Source organism: Mesoplodon densirostris, chromosome 3 (assembly GCF_025265405.1).
Source record: "Mesoplodon densirostris isolate mMesDen1 chromosome 3, mMesDen1 primary haplotype, whole genome shotgun sequence".
Taxonomy (NCBI): domain Eukaryota; kingdom Metazoa; phylum Chordata; class Mammalia; order Artiodactyla; family Ziphiidae; genus Mesoplodon; species Mesoplodon densirostris.
Window position 1 is genome coordinate 154,326,467 of NC_082663.1, and position 25,790 is coordinate 154,352,256.

Here is a 25,790-nt window from a genome sequence, read left to right on the forward strand (position 1 = left end):
AGAAAGCAGCAAATGTTGTCAAGGATGTGGAGAAATTTTTTATACATTTATTTATTTATTTATTTATTGGCTGCGTTGGGTCTTTGTTGCTGTGTGAGGGCTTTCTCTAGTTGCAGCAAGCAGGGGCTACTCTTCATTGCGGTGCACGGGCTTCTCATTGTGGTGGCTCCTCTTGTTGCGGAGCACCAGCTCTAGGCATGTGGGCTTCAGTAGTTGTGGCACATGGGCTCAGCAGCTGTGGCTCACAGGCTCTAGAGCACAGGCTCAGTAGTTGTGGCACATGGGCTTAGTTGCTTCACGGCACGTGGGATCTTCCCGGACCAGGGCTCGAACCTGCGTCCCCTGCGTTGGCAGGCAGATTCTTAACCACTGTACCACCAAGGAAGTCCCAAGGATGCAGAGAAATTAAAACTTTCATCCACTACTAGTGAAAATATAAAATTCTGCAGCTGCTGTGGAAAATAGCTTGGCAATTCCGCAAAAGTTAAAATACACTTAGCAATTCTACTCCCAGGTAAACAAACACCCAAGAAAATTAAAAAGTATTAAAAAAAAACCTTGTACTTAAATGTTCATAACAGCCTTAATCATAATAGCCAAAAAATGTAAATAATACAAATGATGAATGGATACGTAAAATGTGGGACATCCATAAAATGGAATATTGGTCAGCCTTCAAAAGGAATAAAGTACTGATACATGCTACAACATGGATAAACCTTGAAAACATGTTAAATGAAAGCAGCCAAACACAAAAGGCCACATATTGTATGATTCTGTCTATATGAAACATCCTGAATAGACAAATCTACAGAGACAGAAAGCAGATTAAGACTGCTAGAAGTTGGAGGAAAGAGAAATATAGAGTGACTACTTAATGACTATAGGGTTTCTTTTTGGGGTGATGAAAATGTTTAAAATTAGAAAGTGGTGATAGCTGCACAACATTTTGAATGTATGAAAAGCTATTTAATTATACACTTTAAAATGACTAAAATGTTGGATTTTACGTTCTATGAATTCTACCTAAATTAAAAAAAAAACCTCCCCAGATGATTTTACATTATAACCAAAGCAGAGACTTAATGACTTAAATAGTCACTGATTTATAAAGAACAACCTTAGGACTTTCCTGGTGGCGCAGTGGTTAAGAATCCGCCTGCCAATGCAGGGGACACGGGTTTGAGCCCTGGTCCAGGAAGACCCACATGCCACAGAGCAACTAAGCCCGTGTGCCACAACTACTGAGCCTGAGTGCCACAACTACTGAAGCCCACGGGCCTAGAGCCCATGCTCCGCAACAAGAGAAGCCACCGCAATGAGAAGCCCACGCACCACAACGAAGAGTAGCCCCCACTCGCCACAACTACAGAAAGCCCGTGCACAGCAACAAAGACCCAACACGGCCAATAAATAAATTCATTTTAAAAAAAAAAAGAACCACCTTAGGGACTTCCCTGGTGGCATAGTGGATATGACTCCACGCTCCCAATGCAGGGGGCCCAGGTTTGATCCCTGGTCAGGGAACTAGGTCCCACATGCATGCTGCAACTAAGAGTTCGCATGCCACAAATAAGGAGCCTGCCTGCCGCAACTAAAACCCAATGCAACCAAATTATTATTATTTTTTTAAGGCAAAGCAATTTTAAAAAAATAAAATAGGGCTTCTGTGGTGGTGCAGTGGTTGAGAGTCCGCCTGCCGATGCAGGGGACACGGGTTTGTGCCCCAGTCTGGGAAGATCCCACGTGCCACGGAGCGGCTAGGCCCGTGAGCCACGGCTGCTGAGCCTGCGCATCCGGAGCCTGTGCTCCGCAACGGGAGGGGCCACAGCAGTGAGAGGCCCGCGTACCACAAAAAAAAAAAAAAAAAAGTCTGTACAATCCTAGTATTAAGGGAGGATAGTAATAAAAGGTACACCCAAACACTTCCAATCCAGAGTCATTCACAAAATCATTCCCTATCATAAGAATCAAAGCTAAACACAAACAAATTTCTATTCTTAATGCATATTTTTTAATGACTTAAGTCTTGAAGAAATAGAAGAAATCACACAGAAAAGAAGAAAATATTAAGCTAATAGATAAATTTTTTACTGATGATTTACAATACTGTGTTGGTTCCAGGTGTACAGCAAGGTGATTCCGTTTTTTTTTTTTCAGATTATTTTCCCTTACAGGTTATTATAAGATACCAAATATTGTTGTTCCCTGTGTTATACAGTAAATCCTTGCTGCTTATCCATTTTATGTATAGTAGTTTGTATCTGTTAATCCCCTACTCCTAATTTATCCCTCCCCACCCTTGCCTTTCCCCATTGGTAACCGTAAGTTTGTTTTCTATGTCTGTGAGTCTGTTTCTGTTTTATATACAGATTCATTTGTATTATTTTTTAGATTCCACATATAAGTATTATTATATACTTGTCTTTCTGTCTGACTTCACTTAGCATGATAATCTCTAGGGCCATCCATGTTGCTGAAAATGGCATTATTTCATTCATTTTCATGGCTGAGTAATATTCCATTTTACACACACACACACACACACACACACACACACACACACACACACCACATCTTCTTAAACCAATCATTTATTGATGGGCATCTAGGTTGTTTCCGTATCCTGGCTACTGTAAATAGTGCTGTTATGAACATTGGGGTGTCTGTATCTTCTCTAATTAGAGGTTTTGTTTTTTGTTTTATACAGCAGGTCAAATTAGAGTTTTCATCTTTTCTGGATATATGCCTAGGAGTAGGATTACTGGATCATATGGTATCTCTACTTTTACTTTTGTAAGGAACCTCCATAACTGTTTTCCATAGTGGCTGCATCAATTTACATTCCCACCAACAGTGTAAAAGGGTTCCCTTTTCTCCACACTCTCTCCAGCATTTGTTATTTGTAGACTTTTTGATAGTCATTTTGACCAGCGTGAGGAACCACAAGATCTGAGATATGCCTGTATATGAAATTCTAGAAAAGACTAATATAATCAATAGTGAAAAGAAAACAAACAAGTAATTGCCTCAGGGCAGACTGGGGGAGAGAGAGAAATGACTGATAATGGGCACAAGGGTACCTCCTGAGATAAGTGTTCTGTATCTTGATTATGGTGGTGGTGGGCTTCCCTGGTGGTGCAGTGGTTGAGAGTCCGCCTGCCAATGCAGGGGACACGGGTTCGTGCCCCGGTCTGGGAAGATCCCACATGCCGCAGAGTAGCTGGGCCCGTGAGCCATGGCCACTGAGCCCATGCGTCCGGAGCCTGTGCTCCGCAACAGGAGAGGCCACAACAGTGAGAGGCCCGCATACCGCAAAAAAAAAAAAAAAAAAAAAAATTAGCCAGAGTGGTTCTGGGAAAACTGGACAGGACAGCTCTACATGTAAAAGAATGAAATTAGAACACTCCCTAACACCATACACAAGAATAAAACTCAAAATGGATTAAAGACCTAAATGTAAGGCCGGACACTATAAAGCTCTTAGAGGAAAACATAGGCAGAACACTCTCTGACATAAATCATAGCAAGATCTTTTTTAAAAGACCCACCTCCTAGACTAATGAAAATAAAAACAAAAATAAACAATGGGACCTAATTAAACTTAAAAGCTTTTGCACATAAAAGGAAACTATAACAAAATGAAAAGCCAACCCTCGGAACCAGAGAAAATATTTGCCAATGAAGCAACTGACAAGGGATTAATCTCCAAAATATACAAAGAACACATGTAGCTCAATATCAAAAATACAAACAACCCAATCAAAACATGGGCGGAAGACCTAAATAGACATTTCTCCAAAGAAGACATACACGTGGCCAATAAACACATGAAAAGATGCCCAAGATCACTAATTATTAGAGAAAAGCAAATCAAAACTACAATGAGGTATCACCTCACACCAGTCAGAAGGGCCATCATCAAAAAAATCTACAAACAATAAATTCTGGAGAGGCTGTGGAGAAAAGGAAACACTCTTGCACTGTTGGTGGGAATGTAAATTGATACAGACAATACGGAGAACAGCACGGAGGTTCCTTAAAAAACTAAAAACAGAACTGCCATATAACCCAGCAATCCCACTCCTTGGCATATACCCGGAGAAAACCATAATTCAAAAAGATACATGCACCCCAATGTTCACTGCAGCGCTATTTACAATGGCCAGGACATGGAGCAAACCTAAATGTCCATCGACAGAAAAATGGATAAAGATGTGGTACATATATACAGTGGAATATTAACCATAAAAAGGAATGAAACTGTGCAATCTGCAGAGACGTGGATGGACCCAGAGACTGTCACACAGAGTGAAGTAAATCAGAAAGAGAAAAATATCGTATAATATTGCTTATATGTGGAATCCAGAAAAATGATACAGATGAACTTATCTGCAAAGCTGAAATAGAAACACAGATGTAGAGAATGGATGTATGGATACCAGGGTGGGCAAGGAGGGAGCGGGATGAATTGGGAATCTGGGACTGACATACATACACTACTATGTATAAAACAGATAACTAATGAGAACCTACTGTACAGCACAGGCAACTCTACTCAATTTTCTGTGGTGATCTAAATGGGAAGGAAATCCAAAAAAGAGGGGCTATATGTATACATATAGCTGATTCACTTTGCTGTACAGCAAAAACTAACACAACACTGTAAAGTAACTATACTTCAATAAAAATTAATTTTAAAAAAACAGGAATTTTCAAATCATCACTAAAGACTAGAGAAGTGAGCCCATGCCAAATAAGCAAAATTTGGAAGAGTTTTTGTTTGTTTGTTTGTTTGTTTTTGCGGTACGCAGGCCTCTCACTGTTGTGGCCTCTCCCGTTGCAGAGCACAGGCTCCGGACGCGCAGGCTCAGCGGCCATGGCTCACGGGCCCAGCCGCTCCGCGGCACGTGGGATCTTCCCAGACTGATACATGAACCCACGTCCCCTGCATCAGCAGGCAGACTCTCAACCACCACCTGCGCCACCAGGGAAGCCCTGGAGGAGTTTTATTAGAAAATATTTTGGTTGAAAAAAACCAGAGAAACTATGCTGATCCAAAACCATAGTCCCGGGGACTCCTTTGGTGGCGCAGTGGTTAAGAAACCGCCTGCCAATGCAGGGAACATGGGTTCAATCCCTGGTCCAGAAAGATCCCACATGCCACACAGCAACTAAGCCCGTGTGCTGTAACTACTGAGCCTGCGCTCTAGAGCCCACGAGCTACAACTACTGAGCCCATGCACGGCAACCACTGAAGCCCACGTGCTCTAGGGCCCACGTGCCACAACTACTGAGCCCATGTGCTGCAACTACTGCAGCCCGCGCGCCTACAGCCCATGCTCTGCAACAAGAGAAGCCACTGTAATGAGAAGCCCGCACACCACAATGAAGAGCAGCCCCCGCTCACCACAACTAGAGAAAGCCTGCATGCAGCAATGAAGACCCAACGCAGCCAACAAAATTAATTAATTAATTAATTAAACAAACTAAAAGGAAAAAAAACAACATAGTCCCATACTTGAAAAACAAAACCGTAAAAGGGATTATTTTTATAACTTTCCCTCTCTCTCTTTCTCTCTCCCTCTACTATGTCTTTGCTCTATCTCTGTCTCTCTCATGAACACACACACATACACACATACACACTGACTCAACCATATACCTCGGTTTTGGGTGATGAAATCAATAGAAAGACTCTTTTGGAACCTTTAGAGAACAGAAAACTGAAACGCTATCTAGTGAGTAGATAGGGCTACAGGAATAAAGGGTGACCTGATGAGAAGAGGCTAACAGTAGTAAGAATATTAGCACGTCCCCTAAAACTGGTTTGAAAAGAGGGTCTCTGTTTACTGGATTCACCTGGTAAGGCAGCCAAAATTAGGTTGTGCCAGAATAAGGTGAAATCCATTGCCACATTATCTGCTTACAACTTTATCTCTGCTCTACATAAATAATGGTGTTTCTAGGATGCTGAAAATCACACTGAATGTAATCTCTTTTCTGTTGCTTTTTCTCTCATACTGAATAAAATGTGGACGATTTCCACAATCAAAAAAAAAAAAAAGGGCTTCCCTGGTGGCACAGTGGTTGAGAGTCCGCCTGCCGATGCAGGGGACACGGGTTCGTGCCCCAGTCCGGGAGGATCCCACATGCCGCAAGGCGGCTGGGCCCGTGAGCCATGGCTGCTGAGCCTGAGCGTCTGGAGCCAGTGCTCCGCAACGGGAGAGGCCACAACAGTGAGAGGCCCGCGTACGGCAAAAAAATATTAGCCAAAGAATCGAAGTACACATTTCTCCAAAGATTATTTACAGATGACAAGCAAATGCGTGAAAAGATGTTTAATACGAACAGCCATCAGGGAAATGCAAATCAAAACCACGATGTGATACCACTTTACACCCACCAGAATGGGTGTATGATCAAAAAGACATACAATAAGGCTTCCCTGGTGGCGCAGTGGTTAAGAATCTGCCTGCCAATGCAGGGGACATGGGTTCGAGCCCTGGTCCGGGAAGATTCCACATGCCGCGGAGCAACTAAGCCCATGCGCCACAACTACTGAGCCTGCGCTCTAGAGCCCGAGAGCCACAACTACTGAAGCCCGCACGACTAGACCCCATGCTCCGCAACAAGAGAAGCCAACGCAATGAGAAGCCCATGCACAGCAACGAAGAGTAGCCCCCGCTCGCAGTTGCAACTAGAGAAAGCCTGCATGCAACGAAGACCCAATGCAGCCAAAAATAAATAAAAATAAGTAGGGCCTCCCTGGTGGCGCAGTGGTTGAGAGTCCGCCTGCCGATGCAGGGGATACGGGTTCGTGCCCCGATCTGGGAGGATCCCATGTGCCGCGGAGCGGCTGGGCCCGTGAGCCATGGCCGCTGGGCCTGCGCGTCCGGAGCCTGTGCTCCGCAACGGGAGAGGCCACAACAGTGAGAGGCCCGCATATCGCAAAAAAATAAATAAATAAATAAAATAATAATAAAAATAAGTAAAACATTTTTTAAAACTTATAAAAAATTTCAAAATAAAATTAAAAAAGACATACAATAACGAGTGTTGGCAAGGATTTGGAGAAATTGAACCCTCATACACTACTGGTGGATATGTAAAATAGTGAAGCCTCTTTCGAAAACAGTCTAGCAGTTCCTCAAAATGTTAAAATTAGAGTTGCCATACGACTCAGCAATTCCACTCCTAGGTAAATAGCCAGAAGAAATTAAAATTTATGTCCACACAAAATCCTGTACATAAATGTTCACAAAGCAGCATTACTCATGAGAGCCCCACAATGGAAACAACCCAAATGTCCATCAACAGATGAAGGAATAATGTCACATCCATACAACGGAAAATTATCCAGCAATAAAAAGAAATGAAGCCTGATACACGTAACAACATACATAAAGCTTGAAAACATCACGCTAAGTAAAAAGAAGCCAGAAGGACCACATACTGTATGACTCCATTTACATGAAATATCCATATTGGTAAATCTATATAGACAGAGAGTAGATCAGTGATTGCTTAGGGCTCGGGGGATTGGTACTGATGGCTTAGGGGTATGGAGTTTCTCTCTGGGGTGAAGAAATGTTCTAAAATTGGTTGTTGTGATGGTTACACAACTGTGAAAATACTAAAAGCCACTGAATTGTATATTTAAGTGGGTAAATTGTATGGTATATGAATTATATCTCAATAAAGCTGTTTAAAAAAAATTAACCTACTGTGACCAAGTCAGAACACTAGTTATCTCTGGAGGGTACTGACTGGGAAGGGGCACAGGTGACCCTTCTGAGGTGCTGGAAATGTTCCATATCTTTATTTGGGTAGCAGTTACATGGATGTATGTAGTGAGCTATACAATTAAGGTTGGTTCACTTCACTGTATGTCAACAACACTTTTTTAAGAAGGGCTTTTTTTAATAATAAGTATTTGTGAGTGAATGAATATTTTAATTAATCCTCATAAAAACCTAAGAAGTATATATAATTATTATGAGGAAACATAGGTTCAGAAAAGTAACTTGCCCAAAGCCACAAAGCAGGTACTTGCACATCTGTGTCTTGACTCCAAATCCTGACTCCCAACACTCCATGACTTAATCTTTGGATTTCTTCCAACTAGAACTGCTGCCTAATGTAAGGTATCCACACATAAATATTAGATGAATTATACTTTAATGCTTATATTTAAATTATAGCATATAATTTATATATTTAAATTATTAAATATAATTCAATAAAATATACATTTAAATTATATATATTTAAATTACTAAATGCTATATAAAGGCACAGAAGGCTAAAATTATTATAGGCTGTAGGAAGCTATATGGAGAATAATAAGACTTAAGGTGATCCTTGAATCTAAAAGAATATCATGAATAGGTAGGGATAAGTATGGGGGAAGACTGGAGGAATCATAGTTCCCTAGGAAAATACCTTGTAAGGAATAGTTTTCATCTTTTTAAGTGTTTCCTGTACATTTAGTTATTTAAACCAGGACGTTCAAACATGATAGCAGTGGTAGCTACACCACCAAATACATGTAATTCCTTAAAGATATTTAAACAAGTAAAAATTCTTCTCCCTAGCACAGAACCACCTTCAGGCTCAAAATGGGTTTTCAAAGAATCACAGCAGATAAGGGATCAGTAAGAAGTGTTAAGTAGAGGCACCCCACAGATTTCAAAATCCCAGTGCTTCATGAGATTTAGCCACACTATTTCCACAGAAATTCTAAGAGTAAAAAGGGCACTGGCTCAGCCAATTTAAATGAACAACCTAACATATAATTCTACTATTTAAGTTGCTACCCTTCAAAATGAAAAAAAAATTAAAATCACTAAAATAATGGCTTATCTTCAATTACTTGAACAGAGGCTACAGAATGAATTACCACTGTGTCTGCAAAGAAGGAACAGTGTCTAGATGCCAACAGTCTCTTCTTAATCATGACAGTTAAGAAACAAAACGTCTCTAAAGAATGCACAAGCAGGAAAGGTGACCCAAAAATGAGACTTGTTACATCACAGGTTGGTAGTGTCCTTGAAAATCTCCAATTTGGAAGATATTATTTTTCTTTTTTGTTCAGCACTTCCACCATCTTGATCTATATGAAGACCAATCACTGACAAGATAATTTAAAATCTTGACATTCTCCCTACCAAACCTGTCAAAATTGCTCTGAAAGCTTGGGGGCATAGAGACCTTAACAGTCCTCTATGAATGATTGACTTTTACGCCTAAATAAGTCACCATTCAAGAAACTTGGTACCAAGCTCTTCATCAACTGATCAGCTTGACTGTTTCTGCAGTTTAAAAAAAAGGTAAACGCACACCTACACACACACACACACACACACACACCTGATGCTCTATTTTCCAGTTTATACTCAGCCTCAGTTTAGGACAAGTGTGTAAAAACAGAATCCAAACACACTGAGAAATAATTACAGTTATTTACTGAGTCCTTGGACACTATTTTAGGTACCTCACATGCCTTATAGAGGTTACTCCTCCCAATAACTCTATGTGGTAGGCATCATTATTTTACGTTATTTTTATCACGATTTTACACGTTAGGAAACATTCAAAATCAAACAGCTGGTAATTTCTTAAGTTCGTAAATGGGAAAGTTGGGAATTGAAGCGTGATGTGTCTGATTCCAAAGAGATACATTTTTGGATTCAACTAAAAGGCACTGCCTCTGACAGGAAAAAAATAAAGACAGTAGCATAAACTTTCACTTTTTCCTGGGTGTTACTCATTCTCAGTGACTAAATACAAGAACAAGAACATTGGAGTCAGTCTGGTTGGATTCAAAAGCAGCTCAACGACTTAAGCCATGTGAGTCTTCGATCCTCAGTTATCTAATATGTAAAGTGAGGAGGATAAGAGTACCCATCTCACAAGATTGTCGTGAAGATTCAACAAATGTGTAAAAGGCCTGAAACACTATCATCGTACAGCGCGGAAACATACTAGTTCTGTGGGAGAGGAAAGTGGTAAATGATGATAAGGATTCCCAAGGAACATCTTTATATCTGGGCAAAAAAACTAGATCACTCACCAACAAAACAGTAGCCTGAAGTAGGGAGGGAGCGTGAGGAGAAAGGGGCGGAGGGGCCCAGTCGCCCTGACTCCACGAGAAGTCCCGGCTGTGGGACCCCGCGGAAGGAGGCTGCACGGACGGAGGCCGCTCGCGGGGTGCTCAGCGTGAGGAAGACGCCTTCGAGGGGCTGGCGGGAACCAGAGCCCTTCGCCGGGGGACGCCGGGGACAGTGAAGACCGCACCCTGTGTGTGAGGGGCGCGGTCCGGGCACCCGAGGGCGGAAGCCCATCCGGCGTCACCAGGGGCCCACCCGGCCTCGAGAGGCGCCCAGTATCCTGAGGGGCCATCCCCGGTTTTGCAAGGGGCCTACCCCGCCGTCCCAAAGGGCGGTCCCTTCAGGAGGCGCCCACCTCGGCGTCCGGAGAGACCCGCCTCACCATGGAGAGGGCCCTACCCCCAAGTCAAAGGCGCCCCTCCGGGAGAGGAGCGGGCCGCGGCCCCCCTGACTGTGAGAGGCGGGAAGCAGGCGGGCGGGAGGTGTACCGAAGCGGCAAGTACTCACCGACCGGTCCCCGCCGCTTCGCTGAGCCCCTCTTCTCGGGTGCCGCCGGTCGCGAGCGTCCGCAGCACTTTAGGAACTAGGGGCGGCGAGCGCGCGCGAAGCTCGCCTGAGGTACCGCGGGGAGACAAGCTCTCGGCGCATGCGCGGGCGTCCGGGGACGGAACCAACCCGCACTGCGGGGGGAGACTGCCGCCAGGACATACCAACCGTGTGAGGTGGGGGGCGCCATCAGCGCGAGGTGGATTCCATCTCCAAGGGCATACTGGGCACCTCCCGGTGGTCTCGCAGTTTGTTCGTTTGCTTTATCATTTGCTAGTGCTTTGAGGGAAACTAAAAAGTAGTAACAGGGTCCCCGAAACCCTACAGTTAAACCTTCAAAGGCTTCTCTGCCACATCAAGCCACCTCTGGCCCTGTCTTTGCATGTATCTAAAGTTAGACTGAGGACTTCCCTGGTGGCGCAGTGGTTAAGAATCCGCCTGCCAACGCAGGGGACACGGGTTCAAGCCCTGGTCCGGGAAGATGCCACATGCCGCAGAGCAACTAAGCCCATGTGCCACAAGTGCTCTAGAGCCCACGAGCCACAGCTTACTGAGCCTGTGTGCCACAACTACTAAAGGCCGTGGGTGCCTAGAGCCCGTGCACCCCAATGAAGAGTGGTCCCCGCTCGCCACACCTAGAGAAAGCCTGTGCACAGCAAAGAAGATCCAATGCAACCAAAACTAAATAAATAAATGTATATAAAGTTAGACTGAAATTATCTGATAAGACCACTTGAAAACTATCTCTGGATGGTAAATGTTAAGTTAAAGTCTTCCCATTTCAGGGGAAAAAGGAAATCTGGGAAATGGAAACTCTTAGAGATGCCAGGTGGAAGCAAAAAATTAGAATAGCCACTTTTGGTGAAATTTAAAATGTGCATTTTATGACCCAGCAATTTCATGTGTACAGGTGTGCAGAAGAAATGTTCATGTTCAAGCCCACTTCCCTGTGAAAAATGAAAACAAAGGAAATGTACAATAAGACATGAATAAATAAAATGTGGTATGTTCCTACAATAAAATATTACAACAACTAAAACTAATAAATGAGTCCTATACGTATCAACATTTGACAGCTCGTAAGAGTTGTTGAAATAGCAACGTGCCAACAAATATGTTACCGAAAATTCCGTCCTTGTCCCCTCGCCAAATGAGAATAATGAGGACAAGGTTTTGAGGATAAAGGAAAGAGAAATGTATTGATTTGCCAGCAAATGAGGAGGGTAGCAGACTAGCGCCTTGAAAACTATGACCTGCCTTCTGGGGAGAAAGCTGGTGTATTTAAAGCAAAGTCTTGGGGCTGGAGTTAAGATCAGAGGAACAAGCAAAAACAGCAAGAATGCCCGCCCACGTTAATCAGTAACAAAGAATGCACAGTAACAAAGAATTTAAGTTTTAGTTCCCAGCAAAGGAGGGAGAGAATGGGAAAAACAGTTTAGAAATCATTCGTTAGTTTTAGCCTTGTGGCTCTGTTATGTGTACATGTGAAATGATTTATGTAAATTTAAAAATACATAGAATGACAGTATATACTGATTATGGAAAATATATGTGTGTAAGTATAGAAAATGAACTAGATGAATATATGAATACACACTGTGATAATATGACGGCAGGAGAGTGGGGAGGGGTGGAAGCCAGGATAAATGGAAAGGAGGAATAAAGAGCACTTCTGAGAGGTCTGTCATGATTTCTTTAAAAAAAAGAAGAAAACTAAACAAAATGTTAACAGTTGGGTAGCTGAACTATAGGTACATTATTCTTAGTACTTTTTTTGTAACATTTTATTCTGGAATGCCCTTTTCCTATTCCCTCAACTCATCTACCTCCAATTGATCCGCCAAAATCCAGCTCAGTCAATTCTTCCTCTGCTTCCTCTAGCCCCAATTTGAGGCAGGAGACACATGGGCCCCCAGGGCAAACAGTTTGAGTTCGTTCCTCGTGGACCAATACTCCGAGACGGAAATAACAGAAAAATTGAGAGAGGAGGCTAGGCCCTCCTGGGATAGACGATAAGAGACCACATATTCCTCATTCTTTTCTTTTAAAATAAATGTATTTAGTTAGTTAGTTTCGGCTGCATTGGGTCTTTGTTGCTGCACGCAGGCTTCCTCTAGTTGTGGCGAGCAGGGGCTACTCTTCGTTGCGGTGCGTGGGCTTCTCGTTGCAGTGGCTTCTCTTGTTGCGGAGCGCAGGCTCTAGGCACGCAGGCTCCAGTAGTTGTGGCACACAGGCTCAGTAGTTGTGGCATACGGGCTTAGTTGCTCCACAGCATGTGGGATCTTCCCGGAACAGGGATCGAACCCATGTCCCCTGCAATGGCAGGCGGACTCCAAACCACTGCGCCACCAGGCAAGTCCCTATATTCCTCATTCTTGAAGTCAGGAGACCTCCCCAACTATACATGCACAGAAAGGCTCCTTGGAGGTCAAAAGAGAAGTGATGCTAAGTGATGGCAACTAATGCTCACTACCCATAGGCCTCTTCAGTAGAATCCATCTTGGCTAAGAGATGTGCATGCACACATGGGAAAATCCTGAGATACACCAAATATGGACTCTGAACCAGGCAAATCAAAATGATTGGTCAAAGGAAACATAGAAGAAATGCCCCATAAAAGTGCTTCAAGCTGCCATGAGGGTACGACTCTCTCTCTGAGCCCCGCCCATGTGTCTATCCACACATAATGTACTCTTTTTTTCTCTTAATAAATACTTTACCTGTTTCACTACTTTCTGTCTTTGTGGGGATTCTTTTTCTGCAAAGCCGTACGGCCAGGGCTTTGTCACTGACGACCGTTCTAGTGGCTAGGATCTGGTGCTCTCACTGCCGGAACCTGACCTCAATCACTGGCCGGGAACTGAAATCCTGCTTCAAGCCACTGCAGGCCAAGGCCACCCGTGATCATATTTGGTACCGAAACCCAGGAATTCGGGAAGTCAAGGTAAACCGCGGGCTTCACCCAGCTGTGGCTTGAGGCCCCTGACTTTCACTCTTGCTCTGTCCGCTCACAGCCTCGTGGCTCCCCCCAAAAACATAGGGGGTGGCAGGGGAATTTCCCAGGCCATGCAGATTCAAATAACACTTGGGTGGCAGCTGACACTGTCCTTTGGGACGTGGTGGAAACACGATTTCCGACTGTGCAGGAGCCCCAGGGGTCTCTCTCTTGCTCTCCCTCTCTCTGTCCCATAAGGAACCCTCCACTACACCTTTCCTTCCCACCTTACTCGCACAACAAGGTCTCTTTCTCACTTCGTATCTCCGTGCCCTTTTAGGGAAGGATGTCCTGGATATTATTCCTAAACTGCATCCCCGCCCCTGCCAAACCCAGTGCTGCCTGTGTCAGACAAAATTGTCAGACAATTCCCAATTCTAACTTAGCTGCCAGACAGATAGGGCAAAGGATTTTGGATTCTTCTGTTGTCTAGTCTCTCACCTCACTCAATGCCCAGAGATTTACTATGAGAATTTCTATACCTCCCAGCCCTCGAGCCTTGAAACCCATGACATCTTCCACAGCACCCAACTCCAATCTTTCCAAGGGTTTGTCTTTGCATCTATCAGCCCCATCACTCCAGGCCTTGACAGCCTACACACTGCTACAGACAGCCTATCGGGCTGGCCGCTACCCAGAAGCCCGAATTACACATTTTGTAGATGCTCAGTCACAAGGAATACACCCCAGCGTTGGAAGACTTATCATGGGACATAAGCTCTGTATACAAGGTATCCCTCTTAAGGAAAGCCCTGGCAACCGGTCTGCACTGATTCAAAAGCCCTTCTCTGGCCGTGCTGAGGGAGATGCCCTGCACAAGGTACAAAGGAAGGCCAGAGACGTCTGGTCAAAAATTGATGGGAGAGTAGAGGTCGCTTGAAACCCCATCAGGTTCGAAGGGAATTTGGGGGACGCCCTGAACCCCTTTAGGTTAAAGTCTCCTGGTAAATGTTTCCAGGACACCAGATTCAATTCTAGGAGTACTCTCGTGTTCTCGGTTGCAGGTTACTCAGCATGGGAGGATCCCCCTCCAAGCCAGAAGAGACACCTCTAGAGTGTATCCTTAAGAATTGGAAATTTGGGGACTTCCCTGGTGGCACAGTGGCCAATGCAGGGGACACGGGTTCGAGCCCTGGTCCGGGAGGATCCCACATGCCACGGAGCAACTAAGCCCGTGCTCTACAACTACTGAGCCTGTGCTCTAGAGCTCGTGAGCCACAACTACTGAGCCCACATGCCACAACTACTGAAGCCCACGCACCTAGAGCCAGTGCTCCACAACAAGAGAAGTCATCGCAATGAGAAGCCCGTGCACCGCAACGAAGAGTAGCCCCCGCTCGCCACAGCTAGAGAAAGCCCACGTGCAGCAGCAAAGACCCAACGCAGCCAAAAAAAATGAAGAAATTAAATAAAGAAATTAAAAGAAAAAAAGTATACCAACAGAGATTCCTCCACTTCCAAAGGTCAGTCCCTTCTGGGACAACACTTCATCAGCCAGTCCGCACCTAATAGCAGACAGAAACTCCAGAAGTTACAATTTGGCTCACAAGCCCCCATGCCCCAACTCCTAGATGTGGCCTTTGGGGTACTTAATAACTGAGATCAAGCTGGGGAAGCAGAGAGAACCCAACATGAGAAAAGACAGGCCAGGGCTCATGCAAAACTGATAGCTGTTGCTGTCAGCCATGGCTTACGACCTCAGGATAACCCAAGGAGGCCAAGAAAAGTCGAACTATCGGTCTGGAGGTAAGACCAACAAGGGGGAGTGCTACAAATGCAAGTCAACTGGCCACTGGGCCTGAGATTGCCAGAAAGAGCCCCCCGGGCTGTGCCCAGTGTGTAAACAAACAGGTCATTGGAGGAGGGACTGCCCTCAGTCCCGAAGGGGAAGGCCCACTCCCGAGATGGCCATGCTGGACAACTGAGGCAGCCTGGGGATTCTGGCACCTCCCCCCAACAAGATATCTATCTCCATCAAGGACCTCCGGGTAGTCCTTGATGTGGCAGGTAAGAAAATCAATTTTTTTAATTGATACAGGAGCCACTTAGTCTGTCTTAATTTCTCACACTGGACCTCCTTCCTCTAAAAGCTGTACCGTGACTGGTGTCAACAGAAAGCCTCGCACCCATTACTTTACTGGGCCTCTCACTTGCCAATTTGAGCAGCAGTTAGTTTCACATGGCTTTTTAGTTGTACCTGCGTGTCCAACCCCACTACTGGGGAGAGCCCTTCTGAGCTCCCTTGGGGCCATACTCCGGTTAGGAGGCCCCGAGCCACCCCTTGTATTAACTCTGACTAAGACGGACCAGCCAGAAGAGCAAGGTCCTATTCCCAGCCATATTCTGCAGGCAGTGGACCCTTCAGCATGGGACAAAGGAATCCCTGGAAGGGCCATAATGCCCAACCTGTAAGAATTAGCCTTAGGCCAGAAATTGCCTATCCTAACAAAAGACAATATACCATAAAGCTGGAAGCAAAGAAGGGTTTACAACCCCTCATAGATAAATTCTTAAGGCATGTCTCTTGGTGTCCTGCCAGTCTCCGTGCAGTGCTCCTGTTCTGCCAGTTGTTAAGCCAAACAGGGAACATAGGATGGTACAAGACCTTAGAGCAGTAAATGACACAGTGGTCCCTATACATCCCCTCATGGCCATCCTTATAACCTATTAACCCAAATCCCTGAGGACGCCAAATGGTTTACTGTACTCAATCTCAAGGTTGCCTTCCTTGTTTTGCATGCCCACGCAGCTATATGGAAAGAGAGAGGGCTTCTAAATGCAAGAAACTCCCCTATAAAATATGGGGCTGAGATTTTACATCTCATGGAAGCAGTTCAAAAAACAGCAACAGGTAGGGCCTCCCTGGTGGCGCAAGTGGTTGAGAGTCTGCCTGCCGATGCAGGGGATACGGGTTCGTGCCCCGGTCTGGGAGGATCCCATATGCCGCGGAGCGGCTGGGCCCGTGAGCCATGGCCGCTGAGCCTGCGCGTCCGGAGCCTGCGCGTCCGGAGCCTGTGCTCCGCAACGGGGGAGGCCACAACAGTGAGAGGCCCGCATACCACAAAAAAAAAAAAAAAAAAAAACAGCAACAGGTAGCAGTCATTCACTGCCATGGGCACCAAAAGGGAACTCCTCAAATTTCCCAAGGAAACAACAGGGAAGATAGGGAAGCAAAGAAAGCAGCCCTGATGCCCATAACAGAAATGGCATTAATCCCATCCCTTACCCCATCTAACGTTATACCCAGGTACTCGACTTCTGAAGAGAACTGGTCACGAGACAGAGGGGGAACTAAGGGAACAGATGGCTGGTGGCACATAGATCAGAAATTGCTCATACCTCTCTCTGACCATTGGAAAATTATTAAAGGGCTACATGATTCTCTCCATCTGGGGAAAGATGCAATGTCTACAATTTTTTAAAATAAATTTATTTATTTATTTTGGGCTGCGTTGGGTCTTCATTGCTGTGCATGGGCTTTCTTTAGTTGCAGTGAGTGGGGACTACTATTTGTTGCGGTGCACAGGCTTCTCATTGTGGTGGCTTCTCTTGTTGCGGAGCATGGGCTCTAGGCACACGGGCTTCAGTAATTGTGGCTCGCTGGGTCTAGAGTGCAGGCTCAGTAGTTGTGGTGCACGGGCTTAGCTGCTCCACGGCATGTGGGATCTTCCCGGACCAGGGCATGAATCTGTGTCCCCTGCATTGGCTGGCAGATTCTTAACCACTGCACCACCAGGGAAGCCCACAATGTCTGCAACTGTTTTCCGAGTTTTTACAGGAAAAGGGCTCCTGCAGACAGTTAAAAGAGTTGCTCAAGCCTGTGCTGTTTGTGCCACTCATAGCCCAGGAAGCAACCTCAAGCCTCCCCCTCTCGTTAGCCCAGTCCAGCGACGTGGGACTTACCCAGGAGAGGACTGGCAAATAGAGTTCACTCAGATGCCCTCTTTCCAGGGCTTCAAATACTTACTCGTCTTTATAGATACTTTTACTGGATGGATAGAGGCCCTCCCTACCAGAACAGAGAAGGCAACTGAAGTAGCTGAGGCACACCTGAAGGAAATTATTCCTAGATTTGGGCTGCCCCGTCATCTTCAGAGTGACAAGGGACCTTCGTTTGTAGCAAAGGTCACGCAACAGCTTTCACAGGCTTCAGGAATTAAATACCACCTCCATTCATCTGGGGGACCTCAGTCCTCAGGAAAAGTAGAACAGGCTAATCATACTCTAAAGAAAACCTTAGGCAAACTCAGTCAGGAAACGTCAGAGTCGTGGTATCGCCTGTTGCCAATAGCCCTCTTAAGGGTCAGAGCAGCCCCTAAAGCAAAGACTAAGTTAAACCCTTTCGAAATGACATATGGAAGGCCATTCCTTACTCTGGACATGCTAACTGACCCAGAAACCCAGGCTCATCTTAGATACATTATAAACCTAGGCCAGGTCCAGAGGCTATACAAGAGCATGGCAACAGAGTACAGCCCTGTCCAGATGACAGTCCCAATCACTATGTTGTAAACCCTGGAGACTGGGTACTTTTAAAGACCTGGAAAAATGAGTCCCCTGGTGACCAGCTACTCCCGAAATGGAAGGGTCGTTACCAAGGCCTGCTGAGCACTCCTACGGGCAGTTAAACTCCAGGGGGTCACCAGCTGGGTTCATCTGTCCAGGATTAAACCTGTCTCTGCCCATATGTTACAGGAACCTGAAGACCCACATTCCAGCCACCCCTGTGGATCCACCCCTTCCTCAGAGTCTCCACAGGACCCAGAGGACCCAGGACAGCCTGAAAATTCCAGGTGGATGAGTGAGCCACTCCAAGACCTGAAGCTCTTATTCAAAAAGGACAGAAAGATTTCTTAGACCCTAGGCTAAGTACCCATAGCCACTATCTTCCTTTTCCCTTCCAGCACTCCAATCCACTTACAGAATAATTGATATGCTCTGGTAGATTTTGATAACTATCGTCTTCTTTGCTCTCACCCTTGCTTTCAGAATTCACTGAACTTCTCTGCCCATGCTGGGTGATTTAAATATGACCCTGACTGGTACGTCTGTGAAGCTACTAATTGTCTTAGCTTTTCTATGCCTATTTCCCTTATCCACAGGATGGACAGACAACTCTCTGGCTCGCACTGCACAAACTGTTGCTTCCTCCACTCAGTTGACAGAGTGCTGGATTTATTTACCCCAAGCTAAGTCCATCACGGACCATAGCAACCCCTTTGTCCATCCCATAAGGAATTTTAGCCAAGTTCCTGATAGAAAATGGCCTTCTAGCAGAGACCCAAGGCTCAGCAGCACGGTAATGTACAGAGTCAGAATTGTTCATTTTCCTACTGAAGAAAATTCTAATGTCTCTTGCCTAACCCTCTCCTTAGCAACAGAAGGAGAGTATGAACTCAAACTGGGAGGATAAAGAATTGGCATTAAAGCACCCCAGCACTTTGTAATGGTCCCTCCTAAGCCAGAATTCCAGTTACCTATTTGTGCTCAAACCCTAACTCACTACCTGAAGGAAGAAGGATCCACACGGGAGAAGCAGATAGCAGGATGAACGTGGATGGAAGAGTTGGGTTTATAGCTGGAGAACATTTCCATAACAATAGAATTGGATGGCTAGGTTTTAAAATCATGGGTAAGGGGCTTCCCTGGTGGCACAGTGGTTAAGAATCTGCCTGCCAATGCAGGGGACACAGGTTCGAGCCCTGGTCTGGGAAGATCCCACATGATGCGGAGCAACTAAGCCCCTGTGCCACAACTACTGAGCCCGTGTGCCACAACTACTGGAGCCCGTGCAGCTAGAGCCTGTGCTCCGCAACAAGAGAAGCCACCACAATGAGATGCCTGCACACTGCAACAAAGAGTAGCCCCCCGCTCGCCACAACTAGCAAAAGCCCACGCGCAGCAACAAAGACCCAACACAGCCAAAAATAAATAAATAAATTTTTTTTAAATTAAAAAAAAATACATGCACACCAATGTTCACTGCAGCACTATTTACAATAGCCGGGACATGGAAGCAGCCTAAATGTCCATCAACAGAGGAATGGATAAAGAAGATGTGGTACATATATACAATGGAATATTACTCAGCCATAAAAAAAGAACAAAATAATGCCATTTGCAGCAACAAGGATCGACCTAGAGATTGTCATACTGAGGGAAGTAAGTCAGACTGAGAAAGACAAATACCATATGCTATCGCTTAGATGTGGAATCTAAAAAAAGGGTACAAACGAACTTATTTACAAAACAGAAATAGGGTTACAGATGTAACAAACTTATGGTCACGAGGGGTAAGGGGGGGAGGGATAAATTGGGAGACTGGGATTGACATATACACACTACTATATATAAAATAGGTAACTAATAAGGACCTACTGTATAGCACAGGGAACTCTACTCAATACTCTGTAATGGACTATATGGGAAAGAATCTAAAAAAGAGTGGATACATGTATATGTACAATTGATTCACTTTGCTGTACACCTGAAACTAACACGACATTGTAAATCAACTATACTCCAATAAAAATTTCAAAAAATAAATAAATAAAAACAAAAATAAAAAACTATTTCCGGGCTTCCCTGGTGGTGCAGTGGTTGAGAGTCTGCCTGCCGATGCAGGAGACACGTGTTTGTGCCCTGGTCCGGGAGGACCCCACGTGCCGCAGAGTGGCTGGGCCCGTGAGCCATGGCCACTGAGCCTGCGCGTCTGGAGCCTGTGCTCTGCAACGGGAGAGGCCACAACAGTGAGAGCCCCGCGTACCGCGAAAAAAAAAAAAAAAAAAAAAAAAAAACTCTTTCCACTATGTAGAAGTAGGGCTCCTCAGAAAAAAGGCTGACTCCAGGAAAAGTACAAGATGAACCTGGATCATCTTTTTTTTTTTTGGCTGCGTTGGGCCTTCATTGCTGCACAAGGTCTTTTTCTAGCTGCAGTGGATGGGGGCTACTCTTCATTGCGGTGTGTGGGCTTCTCATTGCGGTGGCTTCTCTTGTTGCGGAGCATGGGCTCTAGGCACGCAGGCTTCAGTAGATGTGGCTCACAGGCTCTAGAGCACAGGCTCAGTAGTTGTGGTGCACAGGCTTAGCTGCTCTGTGGCATGTGGGACATTCCCGGACCAGGGCTCAAATCCATGAACCCTGCATTGGCAGGCAGATTCTTAACCACTGCGCCACCAGGGAAGTCCCCCTAGATCATCTTATTTTGCAAGAAAGTAAAGAACTATTCAAAGAAGGATGAGGACATGTCAAACATAAATAGAAGCCAAATTTAAGGGTCAAATATGGGACAACATAAACATCAAAATAAATAATGATAGCCATGGATTATAACTCATAGAAGAAAATAATAATTCTTGAGTCTATATTTATAAATAAATAAATAAATAAGAAGGAACAAGCTCTTCCATTAAGTAGAATGGTAACTACTTTTTAAAAAATATTTACTTATTTATTTATTTGGCTGTGCCGGGTTTTCACTACGGCCTGGGATCTTTAGTTGTGGCATGCAGGATCTTTACTTGTGGCATGGGAACTCTTAGTTGTGGCATGTGGGATCTAGTTCCTTGACCAAAGATCAAACCCAGGCCCCCTGCATTAGGAGCGCAGAGTCTTAGCCACTGGACCACCAGGGAAGTCCCAGAACGGTAACTATTAAATGTAGAAGGAATGATAAAATTAGAAAAGCACCATTTGGCAACCATCAGAGTAATAATTAAGGCAAGTGCCATCAATAAATGCTAGAACTAGTGGCTGCAAGGTTGACTAACAGGATATTTATATACTCTCAAAGAATTTCCTCACAAGATATTTATTAATTACAAAGGGAAAACTAACTTTGCAATGGAGAAAACTGATGGGCAGCACCTTAACTGAGTGACCAGAGATACTATCACTAGTAGTAAGACACATCAACATCATGTAAACCTGATATGATGCCTATGGTAACACTGCCAAAAATGCATAAACTTGAAACTAATCAAGCAGAAACAGAGATAAACCCAAACCGAGGGACATTCTACAAAATAACTGGTCTGTACTCTTCAAATATATCAATGGCATGAAAGACAAAAGCTGAGGTATTCTTCCAGGCTAAAGGAAACTAAAGAGACATGACAACTGAATGGAACTTACGATCTGGAATTTTCTTTTGCTATAAAAGAAATTATTGGGACAATTAGTGACATCTTAACAAGGTTTATAAATTAGATAATACTGTTGTGTCAATGTAATTTTTAGTGTTGAGAACTGTACTGTGATTATGTATGAAAATGTCCTTGTATTTACACTGATGTAGAGTAAAATGGCATCATTTCTGCAACTTGATCTCAAATGGTTCTAAAGCAAATGTAGAGAAAAGGATAGACGTAAAATAGTAAACTGCTAACAACTGGGAAATCTGGATGAAGAGTATATGGAAATTCTTTGTACTATTCAATCAACTTTTCTATAACTCTGAAATTAAAAGAATGGGGGCTTCCCTGGTGGCTCAGTGGTTGAGAGTCCACCTGCCAATGCAGGGGACACGGGTTCGTGCCCCGGCCCGGGAAGATCCCACATGCCGCGGAGCGGCTGGGTCCGTGAGCCATGGCCACTGAGCCTGCGCATCTGGAGCCTGTGCTCCTCAAAGGGAGAGGCCACAACAGTGAGAGGCCCGTGTACCGCAAATAAAAAAAAAAGAATGGGAGTAGGACTTCCCTGGTGGCACCAGTGGTTAAGAATCCATCAGCCAATGCAGGGGACAAGGGTTTGATCTCTGGTCCGGGAAGATCCCACATGCCACGGAGCAACTATAAGCCCATGCACCACAACTACTGAGCTTGCACTCAAGAGCACACAAGCCACAACTACTGAGCCCGCGTGCCACAACTACTGAAGCCCGTGCGTTCTAGGGTCCGAGTGCTGCAACTACCGAGCCTGCATGCTGCAACTACTGAAGCCCACACACCTAGAGCCCATGCTCTGCAACGAGGAGCCACCACAGTAAGAAGCCCGCACACCGCAACGCAGAGTAGTCCCAGCTCGCCGCAGCTAGAGAAAGCCTGTGCACATCAACAAAGACCCAATGCAGCCAAAAAAAAAATAAAAAGAATGGGAGGGCTTCCCTGGTGGCGCAGTGGTTGAGAGTCCGCCTGCCGATGCAGGGGACACGGGTTCGTGCCCTGGTCCGGGAAGATCCCACATGCCGTGGAGCGGCTAGGCCTGTGAGCCATGGCCGCTGAGCCTGCGTGTCCAGAGCCTGTGCTCCGCAACGGGAGAGACTGCAACAGTGAGAGGCCCACATACTGCAAAAAAAAAAAAAAAAGAATGGGAGTATACTAAATAATTATTCTGATTAAGACTTCATTTTTCACCTATAATACCCAAGTTCAAAGTTTTGTCTTTATCTAGACTACCTCATTATTCTAATTAATTGATTTTATAAATAACTGTTACAATTTTAAACTTATAAAATAACTGTTATTAATAAGTTACCACTTTTATCCCTTTCAAACATTAGAAATCTATATAGGTTCATGTTTGAAAAAGAGTTCTACTACTGATCTATTCAACTTTTCCAATTTACTGTTTGAGCAACTGAATCACAAGGAGGAAAGGTGACTAGTGACTTGCCAAAGTCACACAGTTATAAACAATGTTGGGACTGTCAAACACACAGTGTGTTAAGAAACATAAGAAAAATGTTAACAATAAAGAAGCACTAGGAAAAAAAGTACAGCATCACTAATAATTAAACAAATACAAAATAAAAGTCCCACAGCACATTTGCTAAATTAGCAAAAATAAATAAAACAGACAAAACTCAATGCTAACAGAACTATGAGAAAATAAGTATACTTCTGCACTGAGAATGTGCTATAAACAAGTATAATCTTTCCAGAGAGAAATTTGGCAATAACTGTCAAGAGTCATAAAAATGATCATACTCTCAACCACATTGGGAAATGCATCTCAAGGAGATGATTCAAAAGGGAGAAGAACAGATTTGAACAAAGATGATTATAGCCAAACAGTGTGTTACAGCTAAAAAGTAGAAACGATACAAATGCTCACCCATGGGAGAAAAGCTAACTTGAAACGGGCCATGGTAGAGCAATACAATAACAGATTATTACATTACCACCAGAAATAGCAACAAGAGGACCTTGTAGAAATGAGGCAAATACCCTATCAAGTAAGGTTAGGCTAAACATAATGGAATACCAAAAAACCCGTACACAGTGCTGACAGCTAATAAAAAATTTGTATGTAGGTATCAAAGGAACATCTACTTATAACTAGTAGATGATTTGAAGTTGAAATCTCTTGTGGGGGAATCTTTTTTTAAAAAATATGACCTTTATTATATAATGAAACCCATGTAAAGGAGAATCGGGAGGGGTGACCGTGGCCAGAAGCGAGTGACTACAACCCCTCGGTTCTGACAGAATTCTGTCAGGTTTCCACTTTCTTTTTTAAAACAACTTCATTGGGCTTCCCTGGTGGCGCAGTGGTTGAGAGTCCGCCTGCCGATGCAGGGAACACGGGTTCGTGCCCCGGTCCGGGAAGATCTCACATGCCGTGGAGCGGCTGGGCCCGTGAGCCATGGCCGCTGAGCCTGCACGTCCGGAGCCTGTACTCCGCAACGGGAGAGGCCGCAACAGTGAGAGGCCTGCGTACCACACACACACACACACACACACACACACACAAAAACACTTCATTGAGATGTAATTAACAACTTCATAAAACTCACCTACTTAGAGGATCAACTTATAGCAAGACAGTGTGAAGAGCTCCACTGACCTGCACCCCCAGCAAAACTGGTGAAAATTGTTTTGAAAGCAATCATTTCAAGCCTCTGGAAAGAATCCAAAGGGCAAAGAATAAAGAAAGAAATACCTACTCCAAAAAAATCTACAAAAATTAGGTAAGAAAGGGGGCCTCCCTGGCAGTCCAATGGTTAAGACTCTGCCCTTCCACTTCAGGGGGCACAGGTTCAATTCCCTAGTCAGAGAACTAAGATCCCTGAATGCTGCGTGGTGTGGAAAAAAAAAATTAGGTAAGAAAAGTGAGAGTCCATGGTATTAGAACCATGACCACTCCCTCTCTCCACCCTCCCAGCTCAGTGAGGTACAGGTTCCCCTCCAGACTGCTACAGCCAAGAACACAGCTCCCAGTTGAAGGGCTGTCTTACAATGAGAAACAGGACATCCGTGTTTCTCGTTCTGCCCCTGTTGCCGAGGCTAAGTCCCAGGCAAACAGAGTTGAGAAGTTGAGGCTCCCTTCTTCCACCCAGCTCCTGCTCATGGAATTGAGGCTCTAACTTTGGGTACATCACACTGAGAATACTAAAGCCCTGGATCACCCACACCGCAGTGATCAGACATGTAACTCCACATCAGTATAGGTAAGCCAAGAGGTCCTCAGGCTGCTGTTCTCCCTCAACACCAAGTCCTCAGATCCTAAAGTGGGGGTTCACTCAGAGAGAAGCTTTCCATTTCCATCTATCTTCAGTTTCTATCTACAATATGGTGTAGATAGGTCATAGATGGATGGATGGATGGATGGATAGATAGATAGATAATAGATAGATAGATAGATTCATTTATTTTAAGGAATTGGCTCACACAATTATGAAAGCAGACAAGTCCTAAGATCTCAAGGGTGAGTCAGCAAGCTGGAGACCTAGGAGAGCTGACGGCTTAGTTCCAAGTCGAGCCCAGAGGGCTGAGAACCAGGAGAGTCAATGGTGTAGTTCTCATCCAAAGACCAGCAGACTTGAGATCCATGAAGAACCAATGTTTTGGTTTAAGTTTGAAAGCAGGAGAAAAGCCAATGTCCTTGTTGGATGGCAGTCATATATGAAGAATTCCCTCTTACTCAGGGAGAGTCAGCCTTTTTGTTCTACTCAGGCCTTCAACTGACTGGATGAGGTCAAATCATGTTAGGAAGAGCAATCTGCTTTACTCAGTCTACCAATAATAAATGTTAATCTCAAATAAAAACACCCTCACAAAAACATTCAGAATAATGTATGATGAACATCTGAACATTCCATGGCCCAGTCAAGTTGACACATAAAATTAACCATAATAGTTGCTATAAGAAATAATCTAAAACATCCAGTTTCCAACAAAAAAATTACAAGGCATGCA

At 44.6% G+C, this 25,790-nt stretch overlaps 1 protein-coding gene across 2 annotated transcripts in view; it reads right to left on the reverse strand.

Annotated features, from left to right (window-relative positions):
- The window catches only part of UIMC1 (ubiquitin interaction motif containing 1), a 186,533-nt gene that overhangs the window by 121,516 nt on the left and 39,227 nt on the right, over window positions 1-25,790 (reverse strand). The window contains exon 1 of one of the 2 annotated variants that reach the window (XM_060094861.1): window positions 10,620-10,725. The exons of the other annotated variant lie outside the window; for it this stretch is intronic. The gene's annotated coding sequence lies outside the window, so the exon portion shown is untranslated. Of the gene's footprint in view, window positions 1-10,619; window positions 10,726-25,790 lie in introns of those variants that run through there. 2 annotated transcript variants of the gene reach the window in all.